General features: G+C 33.0%; 1 pseudogene; it reads left to right on the forward strand.

Annotated features, from left to right (window-relative positions):
* Positions 1–2676: 2676 nt before the first annotated feature.
* On the forward strand, positions 2677–5473 carry LOC120084837 (GDP-mannose 3,5-epimerase 1-like; annotated as a pseudogene).
* The last annotated feature ends 6599 nt before the right edge of the window (positions 5474–12072 follow it).

Consider the following 12072-nt stretch of genomic DNA (forward strand, 5'->3'; position numbering starts at 1 on the left):
CAAAGCCCAAAGTTAGGTACATCCTGATTTAAAGCAAAATCCTTCAAAATAACCCTATTCTAACTTTTTCTATTAAATCTTCGCATCATTTAGTCTTAAAATAATTCTAAACTTTATATTATTTTGTAATTTTTTTCATTTTTTTTATTAAATTTGTGCTCTCGCATCGTCATTTATAATATACATTTAAATGTCATTTTATTTTATAGAAATGATGATTAAAAATGATTAATTATAGTCTAATTTATGAGTGTTCAGAAAACTAGTGACTCGAAAAAATCGTTCAACCCAACCCAACCTGTGCGGTTTTGGTTGAGTTGTCAACTTTTTTGGGTTAGGTTGAATTCAAATAAATAAAAAATTTATTGGTTGGGTTGGTTCATGGGTTCATTAAAGTAACTCAAACCAACCTGCACCAATCTGAATTTATTATTAACTTTAAAAATCTATATTTTCTTTTACTTATGATATAATTAAATATACATATATTTATTTTAATTTTACTTAATTTCATTAGCATTTTTTATAATTTATTCTCCAATAATTCTAAAAGTAGTTTCGTTTAGCACTTTGGAAAGAGATTTTACATTATACAAATTAAAACTGAGTTACTAATCTTAATTCAATATATGAAAATTATTAAATCAAAATTTTACGTAATATTTACTTTTTTTTAGAACAAAAATTTAAATAAATGATCCGACTATTCCGAACCAACCCAACCCAAATGCTTCATGGTTGGGTTGGGTTGGGTTCATTTTACGAGGGTTATTTGGGTTCAAGAAATTTACAACTCTAACAATTAGGTTGTGTCTAAAAAGTCCTTCAACTCAATCTAATTTAACCCACAAACACTCCTATCTAATTAAGCCACAGTTAAAGTTTCAATAATTAATTATATCAATTTCCTTCAATTTTCATTCAGTTTTATGAAATTTCCATCAATATCGATATTTTCATATAATCTGGATGTCAATATCTCCATCAACATGATCCATATTTCGAATATTGCTTCACACCACGGACAAATTATGAATTTTTGGCTGTTTTAAGGTAGCTTGTCTAGGAAGGCAAAAGAGTTAAGAAATTAAAAGAGGAAGGGATTGGTATCGTTTACCTCTTCGTTGTACACGATAGAGTCAGGAAGCTAATCGACAAAGATTGTATTGAATCGTTTACCTCTTCGTTGTATACGATTGAGTCAAGAAGCTAAACGACAACGAGTGTATTATATCGTTACCTCTTCATTGTATACGATAGAGTCAGGAAAACTAAACGATAGAGAGGGAAATGAGTCGTTTGCCTCTTCGTATTCCACGATATCTTTGGAAAGAGGCAGCTTGCCCAATTTATGTACTATTCCCTATTTTAGGGATACAAAAGAATTAAAAAATTATTTAATGAATGACTAATGGTAAGAGGACACATGACCCAATACATAGAGAATGAATAATTGTTTGTTATTACTCAATCCTAACAGAATTCTGGAGCACTAAGCGAATACTCCTTCATGACTCACCTCTGTGACATGACATTCTTCAGTTGATGTGTTTTCTTAACTCTTCCTTGGTAGCTGACATGACAGAGTCTCTAACAATTATGAATTAAAAGTCGTACGGTGTCACCGTTTTTTCTTCCTTTTTCTCTCTATCGATCTCAAATTATGCAAAGCAATTAATGATATTATAGAAGGCTCTAACTTCGGTTAGTGTGTGTTTGAGAGTGATAATTGGAATCGTGATTTTAGAAAAAGAGATTTAGATACAATAGATTTTGTAAAATTGATCTTTAAACCATCAATTATGTTTGGTTCCAAACTTTAAAGTGATTTTCAAATATTTAAAAGTGATTTTATATTATTATGTTTTATTCTAAAAATGAATTTAAAGTTATCAAATTACTTAAAATTGTATTTTCTATTTGAGAAATTATTATTTAACTAAATAATTATGATAAATATCTATTTTTATTTATTCTATTGTTAAAATCTTATATGCATAATTGATATTTTAAGTAAGGTGAATGTTTATAATAAATATTGAAAGGAAATTAAAAAGATTATGTAGTTTGTTTTATTAACAATTTAATGATAGATAATGTCTGTCATCTTTTGTTACAATATTTAAAATTAAAATTAAATGATTTAATAAATAGCTAAGCAACCATATTTTTTTTAAAAAAAGAAATTGAATTAGATAACCATTTTGGGTCTGATTCCCGGTCAATCACTTAATAAAAATCACCTATCAATTAATTCATCCAAAATCAATTTGAAATGATTTTAGATTTTTCTAAAATCAATTTTAACTCATGTCAGATACCATTATTTTATAGAAAAATGATATTGACAAGAAAAAAGATGATTTTTACCGTATTAAAATCACTTTCAAACATATTCTAAAATTCCGTGGACATACATGCAGGACGCGGCAACTTCAGCATATAATCCCGCTTATTCTGTATCTAACCTTAATATCTCCTAATATTTTTTTTTTTCAGAATTGTTACAATTTTTTATCTTCTTAATTGACCAATTAGAAAATTTTAAATCCAACAAAGTTGATCTAACGCCCATTACCTAAGGAAGGACTCACCAGTTATTGTAATCTCTAAGAATAGAAGATCATGGGCATAAAATATTAATAGACAACGGTATAATATCATATTTAGATATCAATGGAGACATGTTGGAAATGCGACCAAAGTCCCATATTGGTTAGATTAGAGGAGGATCATGGGTATATAAGTAAGGATGACTATCTCTATTGGTATGAGACTTTTTGGGGTGAAACAAAAAACAAAGCCATGAGGGTTTACTCCCAAAGTGGTATGAGGGTCGTTCACCTTTACACCTACAAGGAGAGTTTTTGTAAATCATTGTTGTTTTTGTGACAACTTTTGAGATTTAAAGTACATTGTGAGCTAAATTTGCTTATTGATGTATGTATTCTTGAATATTCATTTTTTGGGAATTCTAATAGTTTTGTTGAGAACAAGTGGTTGTGGAATATTATTAAGAGTGTGTTTCTTTGAACAGGTTCAAGGTAAATTTTTGGTTTTGTTGTGCTAGCATCATTATGCTACTGAAAATTTTTCATAGTCTTCATAGCTCATATCTAGGTAACCAAGCTTCTCTTCTTCAAGATCTTGAAAAAGAAGATTCTCTCATTTATTCAACTATTGAGTTTTCTTGTTTTGCAGGTGCAACAAAGGAGTAAAGATTTGGTATCACAACCTCTTTATACTTTTTCTTGGGGAAGTCTAGATCCAACACATTCACTACAAGAAATTTTCCTTAAATTTACCATTTATGTACATTCCCAATAAACACGACTAGTTGAATATGAATTTTGATCACATTTTCACTTTCAATCCTTTGTCTTAAACCTTTTTTTTTTGTGATCCTTTGAACAACAGTGATCAGGCAAAGATGCCTATAACCATATACTACTGAAGCTGGGGGGTCTGTTCAAGAAGAATTATGAAGGGATTCATACTTACCAAGTAGAGAGGAACAGTAAACTGGCTGAGGAAATTCTTGCAGTTGGTCCAATTTTGTAATAAAATGGTAAATGAAGCTCTTCAAGAATTTGGATGATATCATGAAATGACTGGCGTTGGGTGGATTTTACAAATGTAAGTGTGAAAGTTTCAAAGTTGAAAGTTTTTTTTTTAATAAATAGGATATCAATCTTTCTTCCATATGTAGAGTTTTTTTTTTTTTTTTTTTTTTTTCATTAGGCATCGATTCTTGTTGCTCGCAAGTACTACTTGACCTATGATGATTAGTGTTTAGAATGAGAGTTTTACCCTACAATCCAGCTGTTAAAGTGTCATGTAGACACTTGGATATATGGTTTGTCGGTGTGACAAGTTTATAGTTTTGTGGTAACTTTGTGATTATGAAAGTTTGTTTGTTTGTTTGTTTGTTTGTTTGTTTTTTTTTTTTTTTTTTTTTTTCAACTTTTAAACATGACATGTTTTAAGCCTCAGTCACTTTGGTAATGTAAACAGGTCAAAGAGTATTATTTAATTTAAAATGTTAGATAAAAGATAAGGTATGAGTTCTTACCCCATGTTTATACAATGTAACATTTATAGTTGTGCTACTTTCAATGATGAAGTAGTTAAGATAAATATGATATGTTACTTATTTGTAAGTTTTGAGGTTATATTATTTATTTTGGCTTCTTTCTTAGACATTTGGATGTTTAGTTTGTGGGTGTGACCTGTTTATAGTTTCATGGGGACATTGTGATTCTGAAAGCTTGTTTGCTTGTTTCTGCTTGTTTGATCCATTGTCAATCTTATTTAATTCTGATATAAACTTTGGAATTCTTTTTTGTTGTGTGTTGGATTTTGACCATTATGACTTTGTACTGATTGTGTGTGTATTTTGAATATTAAGTTGTGAAGATTTTGCACATTGTTAGGCATTTGAAGAGCGAAGGGCATTACATCATTACTTCTGATTGGAAGAAGAATGAACACATGACAGGGGATATGTATGAATTCTATCTTGTTGATCTCAGAGTTATGGATAATTGCATGAACCTGACTGAGAAAGTTGACCATGTCCACTCACTCTGTTATTATGTATAACAATACCATGATCGGCTTCAATATGCTTGGAGCTGCAAGAATTAATGGAGTTAAGAGGTTAATTTTTAAGGAAAATTTTCTCAATTCATGGTGTTTAGGCATGCTTTGAATTTTTAATGGTACAAGGTTGGTTGGTCAATGTTTTTATACTTTAGAGTTATGGTTTGTCGGTGGGGGGTGGGGTCAAAATGAGCAAGAAATTTTTTAAAGGGGAATATTTTGTATTCTAAATCTTTTTAATCTTAGATTATTTCCTCCTTTGTTGTTGGTTTTGTCTCTACCAATGAGAAAGAAAGTACCCAACAGATAATTTGATCTTCTATCATGTGAGTACAGGTTTTTCTATTCTTCTAGTGCTTGCATCTACCCTGAATTTAAGCATTGGAAACTAATGTGAGCTTGAAAGAGTCAGATGCTTGGCCTGCTGATGTTCATATTTACTTAGGTGTTAATGATTTGGAAACGAAAAAACTGCTAGATATGTTTGGCCTGCTTATTAAAACCGTGTTAACGTTTGTTTCGTAGCCCAAGATGCTTATGGTTTGGAGAAGCTTGCTACAGAGTTGTGCAAACATTATACTAAGGATTTCAGTATTGAGTGCCTAATTGGGAGGTTCCATAACATTTATGGTCCATTTGGAACATGGAAAGGTAGATCCAAATGCAAGAAATGGTTGTGTTATCTCTAGACAATTCATAATGTAAGATCTAATGCTATCAGTTCATTTATATAGGTGGAAGGGAAAAGGCTTCTGCTGCATTCTGCAGAAAGACCCTCACTTTTGTAGACAAGTTTGAGATGTGGGGAGATGGTCTTCAAACAAGATCTTTCACTTTCATTGATGATTGTGTAGAAGGTATCCTGAGGTAAGAAAGCTCAATTGCTGTAAATTCCATGTTTAAAATTTGTTTTTTCTTGGATTTGGTATAATCTTAAGCACCTCAAGAGTGTTCAAAGGTGGAAAGAGTTTGAGACATTTGGAGACACGTTTCAAGGACTTTAGGATTAGTTGGAGTGGGCTATGAACATAATGCAAAGGGAAATAACCTTAGTTTAAGTAGTTTTTGGCTTATTGGTTTTAGCTCAACTCTAGCTAAGGAAAAATAATTAGTGTATATTTTTTTTGTTATGAGCAACTTCTGTTATATAAACTTTGAAAGGTTAGAATTGTATATTAAGTTTGTGAAGATGTGCAACATTAAAGAACAGATGACATATTTTTCTGATGTTCAACATTCTTTAATATGTTTTTATAAGTTCTTATTATATGTTGTTTGCCAATTTTTCTCTGCTAGCAGGAAGTCATGCTTTCAATTTGGATCAAACGTGTGGTGGATGGTGGAGAGAACATAATGAAGGAGCAATTGAAAGACTATTTGGAAAACACTATATAATAACTCACTATATAATAACAACAAGTGTGTGTGCACTTTTTTTTTTTCTTTTGGAGGGGGGAGGGATATTTACAAGTTTTAATTTGTGTTTTATAGTTTAAAAGTAAAACTTATGAGCTATGTAACACTTAAACAAGTGTGTGCTATGTAACACTTATGAGTTTTGATAATTTGTTGATTACCTTGATTTTAGAGTTAAATTATCATCTCTAATTCCTCTTTTGTAACTTATTATTATGGATTTGTGAAAACAATTAAGAATTTGTTTTGTGCATGTACAGGTTGATTACCTTGGTTTTAGGGACATGTCGTTTTTAACTTTGTGACCGGCATTAAAAATGGATTGGACAATAATTATATCGAATACACGGACAATAATTCTGGACCATAACTGAAATAAACGAACATGATACAAAAAAAGGGATAATAATTGAAAAAATGGACAATAATTATTTATACACCCTCTTCAATGTCGATTTAAAACCGACATTAAAGGGCTTTAATAATACTATCTTTAATGTCAGTTGTCAACCGACATTAAAGTCTAGAATTCTTGTAGTGAACCCACGTTTTTTACCACATTAAAATATGTCAGTTGTGTATTTTTCTTCCCATTGATTCTTAATTTTATAGTTTTCTTTTGTTTTTTTATCGTTCAATCTAAAACTCACTAACCCTCAGTATACTCATTTCGACAAATGCCAAATAATTAGAGAAAAAGTACGTTTCAAAAAAATCATTTTTACGATATTTTTAACACAGTTAAATAAGTAACCATTGAAGTAACCATTTTCATTTTTACCAAATCTACCAGAAACCCTAAAATAAATTTGTCAGAAAAACTTTTCTAAAAACTTATTAATCTTAAAAAGTTATTACTTTTAAAATAATTTTGTTAACCTATTGTTGAAAAGTTTGTCATTATTAAACTTTATTTGTGGCATTTAATGTGGCTTTTGGGTTTTGTGACTTTTAGTTTTTTGTAACCAATAGTGATTTTTAAGTTATAGGAGTTATGTGAGTTATGAGTATTGATGACATGTGTAGCTTAAAACCATTGGCATTTCTATGGTTATGTTTGTAAACCTATATAAAGGTATGCTTAGTTGAATGGAAAATATATCTCTCATTTTTCATATTTTTTCTCCATGTTTTTTCTAACATAATGGTATCAGAGCTAATAAAAAATATTAAGAGAAAAATGGCCAACGGTGGGATAGGTTCACTTCAACTACCAATGCTTACCAAGCTCAACTATGACAATTGGAGCATCAAGATAAAAGGGTTAGTAGGAGCACAAGATGTGTGGGAGATCGTGGAGAACGGTTTCTAAGAGGCAGAAGTTGGAGTCGATCAAGTGCAAAGAGATGCGTTAAAGGAGACAAGAAAGAAGGACAAGAAGGCCCTTTATATCTTGTATCAATCGGTGGATGAAGATACGTTTGAGACCATCGCCAATGTGAAGACGTCAAAGGCGGTATGGGACAAGCTCCAATCGACTCATAGAAGAGCCAATCATGTGAAAAAGGTACGGTTGCAAACCTTACGTGGTGAGTTTAAATCTTTATAAATAAAGGAGACGGAGGTGATAGCGGAATATCACACAAAAGTAATGGCTGTCGTCAACCAATTGAGACGGAATGGTGAAGAAATCACCGATGTTCGTGTCATAGAGAAGGTTCTACGAAGCCTAAATACAAAGTTCGAGATTATCGCCACGACGATCGAGGAAACACAGGATCTTGAGAACATGACAATTGAACAATTTATAGGCTCGTTACAAGCCTATGAGAAGAAAAAGAAAAGGAGGATGGAGCAAACAAAGACCGTTGAACAACTTCTCCAACTCAAAATCAAGGAGGAGAATAGTCATGGACGTGGAAGAGGTCGTGGTGGTCGAGGCCATGGTGGAAGAGGTGAAGCCAACACCGATGTTTCTCAAAACTCGTCTGAATCCTCAAGAGGAAGAGGAGGTCGAGATCATGGAAGACGTGGTGGAAGGTCTGGGAGAGATAAATCTCAGGTAAAATGTTATAATTGTAACAAATATGGACATTATGTGAATGAGTGTTACTCATCTCAAACAGAATCGATTGATCGAAAGCATCAGGACCGATCAACCGCTAGCACATCAAAAGCCCATCAAGGGCAATCCAATTATGCAGAGGAGAATGGAACCTTATTTATGGTTTCAAAGGGAGAAGAAGAGAGTCGAGATAGTATGTGATCTCTTGACACAGGAGCCTCGAATCACATGTGTGGAAAATGCGAGATGTTTGTGGAGTTGAACGAGATGGAGAATGATAATATTGCCTTTGGAGACAATTCTTTGGCCGCCATCAAAGAAATAGGTAAAATTCTCATTCAGTTAAAAAATGGAGAAAATCAATATATCATAAATGTTTATTACATTCCCAATGTAAAAAATAATATATTGAGTGTAGGACAATTGTTAGAGAAAGGTTTTGAAGTTCAAATGAAAAACAATTGTTTGTATTTGAGGGATAATCATGAGAGACTTATTGCTAAAGTCTCCATGACCAAAAATGAATGTTTCCTTTGAATATATGTAATGATGTTCCAAAATGTTTGAAGATGTGTTATAAAGATCTCTCTTGGCTATGGCATCTACGGTTGGGGCACCTTAATTTTGGAAGTCTAGAAGATTTGTCGAAGAAGAAGATGGTGCGAGGTTTACCACACATTCACAAGCCAAACCAAGTGTGTGAAGGGTGTTTGCTTGGCAAACATCATCAAAGTAGTTTTCCGAAGGAGTCTATGACAAGATCAAAGAAGCCTTTAGAACTCATCCATGCCGATGTGTGTGGAATGATCAAACCAGAGTCTCATGGTAAAAGTAAATATTTCCTTCTCTTTATTGATGATTTTTCTAGGAAAACATGGGTGTACTTTTTGAAGGAAAAATCAGAAGTATTTGAAATCTTCAAAAGATTTAAGGCACGTGTGGAGAATGAAAGTAACCTTACAATCAAGGTCATGAGAACCGATGGAGGTGGTGAATTCACATCAAATAAGTTCAAATAATTTTGTGATGAAAAAAGCAACCGACGTCCGTTAACAGTCCCAAGGACACCACAACAAAATGACGTGGTGGAGAGGAAGAATCAGACAATCTTGAACATGGCAAGAAGCATGCTAAAGACAAAGAAGATGACGAGGTAATTTTGGGCGGAGGCCGTAGCTTGTGCAGTTTATTTGACAAATCGAGCACCAACTGAAAGTGTGCTTGACAAGACGCCTCAAGAAGCATGGAACAGAAGAAAGCCCGGGATTGATCACTTTAAGGTGTTTGGGAGTATTGCATATGCTCATGTGTCAGAAGAAAAAAGGACCAAGCTCGATGATCAAGCGAGAAACTCATCTTCATCGGCTATGATGTAAGTTCAAAGGGTTATCGTCTTTACAATCCTTTGAACGGGAAGGTAATGATTTTTTGTGATGTTTTTTTTTTATGAGGAAGTTTCTTGGGATTGGAATATACAAGAGGATGAGTATGATTTCCTTCCATATTTTGAAGAAGACGATGAAAATGAGCCGATCAGGGATGAAATGGATGAATGTTTGCCAATTCCAGTGCCACCTCATTCAACCGATCGATCATCATCTGAAGGTTCATTCAGCGATTCGGAGAATGAAATTGGCCTAAGAGGAGCTCGAAGTCTACGGGAACTTAATGAGGTAAATGAAAATCAAAATGACATAATTCTCTATTGTCTTTTTGGTGATTGTGAGCCTATTAGTTTCCAAGAAGCCATTGCAAGCAAGAAATGGAAGGATACAATGGATGAAGAAATTCGAGCGATAGAGAAAAATGACACATGGGAGTTGACCAATCTTCCAAAAGGGCACAAACCGATCGGAGTGAAGTGGGTATACAAGACAAAGAGAAAAGTCAATGGCAATGTTGAGAGGCACAATGCGAGACTAGTGGTAAAAGGGTATAGCCAATGACATGACATCGACTATGATGAGGTATTTGCCCCTGTTTTTCGCCTTGAAACTATTCGTTTGATTATTGCTTTGGCAGTCCATAATCATTGGAAGATACATCAAATGGATGTTAAATCAATATTCTTGAACGGAATTCTTGAGGAAGAGGTCTATGTGGAATAACCATTGGGTTATGAAGTCAAGTGTGAAGAAGATAAAGTGCTTCGATTGAATAAGGCACTTTATGGTTTAAAGCAAGCACCAAGAGCATGGAATTTGAAGATTGACAAGTACTTTCAAGAGAAGAAGTATATGAAATATCCTTATGAGCATGCCCTCTACATCAAAATGCAAGGTGAAAGTATACTACTCATTTGTTTATATGTTAATGATTTAGTATTTACTGGAAACAATCCTAGCATGTTTGATGAGTTCAAAAGAGAGATGAAAATGGAGTTTGAAATGACGGACATTGGTCTCATGAGTTACTATCTTGGGATCGAGGTCAAACAAGGTGAAGATGAGATTTTTATATCCCAAGAGGGCTATGTTAAAGAAGTGCTCAAGAAGTTCAATATGAATGATGCTAATCCAGTTGGAACACCGATGAAATTTGGAGTCAAAACCACCAAGCAAGATGGAGAAGAGAAGGTAAATTCTACATATTTGAAAAGCTTGGTTGGAAATTTGAGATACTTGACATGTACAAGACCGAATATTCTTTATTCGATTGGAATTATTAGTCGATTTATGGAGGAACCGACAGCAACATATTGCAAAATGACAAAAAGGATACTTCGCTACATCAAAAGGACGATTGGGTATGGTCTTTCCTATGTCTCTTCTAGAAATTTTGATATTGTTGGTTATTGTGATAGTGATTGGAGTAGTGATTTAGATGATCGAAAGAACACTACAGGGTTTGTATTTTTTATTTGTGAAACGACGTTCACATGGATGTCAAAAAAGCAACCCATAGTCACATTATTATCTGCATAGTCACATTATCAACATGCGAGACAGAGTACGTCGCAACTTCATGTGTATGTCATGTAATTTGGCTAAGAAACTTAGTGAAAGAGTTGAAGTTTTAAATAGAAGGTCAGAGATTTTTGTTGACAACAAATCGACCATTGCCGTAGCAAAAAATCCGATATTTCATGGAAAGAGTAAGCACAAGTCACCAGACCAAACGACGGACATTTTTACAAAACCACTCAAGTTGGAGATTTTTATTAAAATGAGGAGTTTACGAGGTATTGAAAAGTTTATTATTATTAAACTTTATTTGTGACATTTAGTGTAGCTTTTGGGTCTCATAACTTTTAATTTTTTTTAACCAATAGTGATTTTTGAATTATAGAAGTTATGAGCCTTTGACGACATTTATAGTTTTAAACAATAGTGATTTTTGAATTATAGAAGTTATGAGCCTTTGACGACATTTATAGCTTAAAACTATAAAGACATACTTAGTTGAATGAAAAATATCTCCCTCTTTTTTTCTAAGACCTATCACATTTGCCAACAATGTAGATAAAAATAAATCTACCGAAATTCTAGAACATTCAGCTATTACACCCGAAACAATCTCTACCATCATTCTTTGAAAACCTTTGCATTTTCGCATTTTCTAATTCGTCAATTGAGTGTTTGTACCTCGACTTTTCTTTGAGGTTTAGATTCTTGAGAAATTTTTCGTTCATTCCTCAAGATGATCCAAACTTTCTTGCAAGGGTAAACGGTCGTGCTGCATAACGACTCTCTCTCCCTCCCTCCCTCCCTCTCTATGTATATATATATTAGTACACATGTATGGCTTCAAATTATCACACCTCCTGGAAATTACAAACACGACAGCTCAAAGCCATAAAAAATATAAACTTAAACCAAGTAATCTTCTGTTAAATGTAAGCCATGTCTAATCAACAAATAATTTAATAAAAAAGGAAACTAAGAACATCATCCTACTCATCCCTCATGCCTTGTGATTACATTTGAAAAAAGAAAAAAAAAAGAAAAGAACATCATCCTATTAATTTACGAAACAAACAAAAACTACAAAGCAACAAAGACTTAGAATTTTACTTTACACGCCTCTCTGAACTAATTCTATTAATTTAT

This window comes from Benincasa hispida, chromosome 9 (assembly GCF_027475165.1).
Source record: "Benincasa hispida cultivar pf3 chromosome 9, pf3_genome.v1.1, whole genome shotgun sequence".
Taxonomy (NCBI): domain Eukaryota; kingdom Viridiplantae; phylum Streptophyta; class Magnoliopsida; order Cucurbitales; family Cucurbitaceae; genus Benincasa; species Benincasa hispida.